Source organism: Sinocyclocheilus anshuiensis, unplaced genomic scaffold (assembly GCF_001515605.1).
Source record: "Sinocyclocheilus anshuiensis isolate Anshui unplaced genomic scaffold, SAMN03320099.WGS_v1.1 scaffold514, whole genome shotgun sequence".
Lineage (NCBI taxonomy): Eukaryota > Metazoa > Chordata > Actinopteri > Cypriniformes > Cyprinidae > Sinocyclocheilus > Sinocyclocheilus anshuiensis.
The window spans coordinates 160358-164685 of record NW_015542348.1 but is presented as its reverse complement, the minus strand read 5'-3'; the positions used below and the strand labels follow the sequence as shown (position 1 = coordinate 164685).

Below are 4328 nucleotides of genomic sequence, written 5' to 3'. Positions count from 1 at the left end.
GTATTTCCTCAGCAACCAGCACGGATCAGCTCTAGGCTCTAGGCATGACGAAGCGGATATCGTCCTCTTTTGGAAGACCAAACAAAGTAGTTTCGCTTTCACAACGAAGCACACAGCGTCTTCACGACATGGCGGCAGCAGCAACAATACTACAGTGAGAATAAAAGTTACACCTTCTTTCTTTGCGTGAACATTTGGGCGGCGTTATGCAAATATTCCCACATAGTGAGGTAGATATGTGGGGGCGTGTTAGAACGAGCCGTTTTAGGTAGGCGTGGTTAACTCTTAACTTTTATAAAGAATATCTCTTTGGATTTGAGACTTTAGTCTTTGCAACTTTACAGATCTTCTTTATGCACCAAGAGCTTGTAACACTCCAAAGAGAAAGGAAAAATTCAAATCGCATCATATGACCCCTTTAATGAACATTTCTTTTACAATCTTCATTATTTTGCCCATGTTTAAATTGCCCATATTTGAATTGTCTCCATTGGCACATAATGTCATAAAGTCAACAGATTTGACTAATAGACCGACCAACCTCTGTGTTAAAATAACATTATGATGCTGCCATCTTTCTGAAGTAATTTTTACCCCCCTGTAATTTGGCTCTGAATCTCAGGTGAAAATTGTCATTTTGACCACTCTCTACAAAATAGTAGATTACTCAGTAAATATACATCCATGACATTTAATGTTTTGGTTTTTATCACTGTACATGTTTGTCTTTTCTCAGAATAAATATTAGTACCATTTGAGTCGGGAACATGTGGTTGAGTTGACACAGAATGACCCTATAGTGATTCTTAACCATATACCATATACCATAAGTGTATAACTGTTTTATGGTTAAGTTATAACATATTCAGAGTTTTTCCTGCATAGAGAATTATGAGGCAGATGTCACCATCAAATAGTGAAAAAAAAACAGGCTGGCAGTCATGTGCAAGCATTACTGAACAATGATCATTAGGGCTTTTAGTCCAAAAGTGTGCATATTTGGATATATATTGATATCTTTACACTTATTTACTTATTATTTGTTTAGTCTGAATCGCCATTTCTATTAATTATGTACTGATTTACGGCATCTTATATCTTCCAGCGTTGTTTGCCTGTGTTTTCTTGCGATCGCTGTTATGACTCGGAGGAAGATCATTCCTTGTTCATATGTCACTAATGTTATGTGTTCATAACCCACACTGTCTCTTCCGATGACACACTTCCTTCACACCTTCACATTCTGTTCAGTATAAAAACAAACCCAGAAAAACATTTCTACACACAATATATAAACCTAATAAACACATGATTTATATGATATATGATTTGTATCTGATTTTCATGCGATTTGGGGTATTTTCATAACAATAAAGAATGTTGAAATACTAATAAAAGCGTACTATAAATCTCATAAAGTGTCTTATGCAACTTGATGCTAATATTAGCTCTAATGCACCTGCTAAAGAGGTGCAATTATGCTTCATGATGTATTTTGTCAAAATAATTCACGGAAGGTCGCAAGAAGATATTTTGTTGTATTTATTTTAAGAAAGACTTTTTATAATAGGCAGGTAAATGTATATTGGGATCAAAGCGATGTGGATTGGTAAACTATGTAATCAGGCCCGGCTCCAGAATCAAATTACTGAGGGTGCTTCTTAAATTAGTGAGGGTGCTCTCTCTCTCTCTCGCTGATTGGCTGTTGGGTTCAAGAAATCAACAGATATGTCTGTGATTGGCTACATTGCTCAACGCTGCAAAAGATGTTGAAATAGAAACCGATCTCCAGAGCGCAAACCATAAAGCACTGGATCATTTGCCAAATCTGCAATTAAATGCCATTATTACAGCATTAACTGAGGGTGCTATTGATTTAGTTTGAGGGTGCTTCTAGCCTCTAGCACCCCAGTAGAACCGGGCCTGCATGTTATACTAGAATAAAGGATAATAATGGCTAAATAAAAACAAAAGAATAATGAGGATTATGTCTCATACCTGGCAGAGGTGTGAAAGGTTCGTCGAGTGAGAACAATAGAAGCATAAATGGGGCAGTTTGCTGGGCCAGACATAAAACAACAGCATTCAGGGGAGTTTACACTGGACAATAAATTATTTTATTAGCCTTTTATTAGCCTTCTCTAATAACACGCATGACCTGGTCTTAGAAAATGTTTAATAAAATGCATAGTTTTAGAGATGGCGTCTTCAGATTTAAAATGAAGCTTGAGCACACTTGTGGCTTCAGCTTCATTGTGTTTCTAAAATCATTTACCACAGCCACATAATTTTTTCAACATTTAAATAATATATTCTTAATGTTTTTATTTTTGGTTTTATGTTTTGGCTTATATATATCCATATTCATAACAGTCTGAATAATTCTGAGTCTTGAACAGTAATCTTTCAAGTGTCAGCTTTGTAAATATATGTTGGTTATGTATCTAGTCAGAAAGACTCATGAGCAAGAACCTATTTATTTTGGGTATGTCATTTATGTCCCCATGCCAAAACTGGGTGCTTGAGAAGGGGTTAAACCTCACATCACAAGTAAAGAAATTGTCTCTTCTGTATTGGGCCTTTTCAAAGCACAGGCATTCACATTCAGATTTCCTACCAATGAATCCAGTGCTCATTTACCCTCTACTATCAGCCTTGAATGAAGATGTTGGCGCACTAACACAGACCACATGGCCCTCAGTAGCCACTCTTCTCTCAGCAGGCTCCATTAAAACCCAACACTAATGTCCCCCCACAGGAAGCGCAGCAGAGGACAAGTGCATTTAATCAGATTATACAGAATATTTTTTGTGTGTCCTAAATGGGATTATATGGTGTATATGGGTTTGGTCTCACTTTGCAGTGACAATACAGTATATAACTGTGCTATTATAATTATGCCACAGATGTCTATCTTAAGATGAGAGGAACACAGAAGCTTTGATGTATGTGATTGTAGAACTCTCTTTGTGACTCTCTGTTCAAATATGAAACAGAACATGTAGCAATGATTTGTACAAGTTATTTATGTGGTACAGGGCACAGCTTTGATGACTGATTTATTTGTATCCTTAAATATGTTCTACAGTCTCATTCTTCACACAATTATATCACAGAGAAAGATGTTTTTGTGCTGTGTAGTTTGTGAGAGATATCTCCCTCACATTCTGAGTTGGAATATATATCAACAAGAAAGACAGCTAATGACCATAATCAGCTTTCAAGCATGCAGTCATAAAAACAGGGACATTACAGTGTGTTGGCTTTGAGGCCTTATGGGTACACTGTGTGAGTATTGTTTGGAAATGTCGGCAGAATTCTGGCATGACTGGTGATTTACAGAAAAACAGCATATTTTCTCAAAATCACTTTCTGTTGGCTGTTAAAATCTCGAATCCATTTACCAAAAACGGTTGATAAACTATAAAGTGAATTATTATAAACAGACATGCTGTCTTAGCTGATTTTTGACTTGTAAACTGCATACTAATGCTGATGAATTTAAATTTTTTTAAGGTGACGGTATTAACCTGTCAGTCAGGACAGACAGTCCTCCGACAGCTGGAGCAGGGCCTGAAAACTCTGATCTGATTAGTCTGTGCAGGCTTCTGGTGGTTCACATCACATTACAGCAGAGTCTCTCAGACAGATCTCCAGCCTGTAGCCTTGAGACACCATCTTTAGAAGATGACCAGGAAGGTAGGACAACATATTTAGTCATAACTTTTGAGATATTCTTAGTCACTGAGAAGGTAGGTGAGCAATGGAACATTGTTCTGCAACATCTGAAAAAATACATTTTTAATATTTTCAATAAATAAAAGGAATCTGCTACATACCACAACAAATTTCAATTCAAAATGGGTTTTGCATGATGCTTTGTACTGTGTGTACGTTTCTGCCAAAACTCTGAGCCCACACTTGTTTTCCGCATAATTGCTTTAATTAAGGTTTTGTGGTTGACGGTCTCAGGATTTCATACCACAGACTGAGTGGAATTAGATTCCCAGGGTAAAAGAGCAAACCAGGCATCCATTTAAAAAAAAACAGAGCCAAACATTCAAATGTTTGTGTGATCTGATAGGTATTAATGTAGAAATCAAGGGATGTAGAGGAACATGGGGCAAGTTTATGTCTGCACATTTATAAACAACATGAAATTCTATCTTTGCATAAATTTAAGGAATCTCTCTTTCTCTGTTTTAAGTAAATCGACTAATCAGTCTTAAAGAAGGAGCATACAATGCTTATTGTGACCATGTCTGTACAATCATTTGCATATTTACAGTATCTAACCCATGTTAAAGCCGATATAGTTTTCAGTGGCT

At 36.6% G+C, this 4328-nt stretch overlaps 1 pseudogene; it reads left to right on the top strand.

Moving 5' to 3' along the window:
• The window catches only part of LOC107691474 (meiosis 1 arrest protein-like), a 54257-nt pseudogene that overhangs the window by 10388 nt on the left and 39541 nt on the right, over positions 1–4328 (top strand).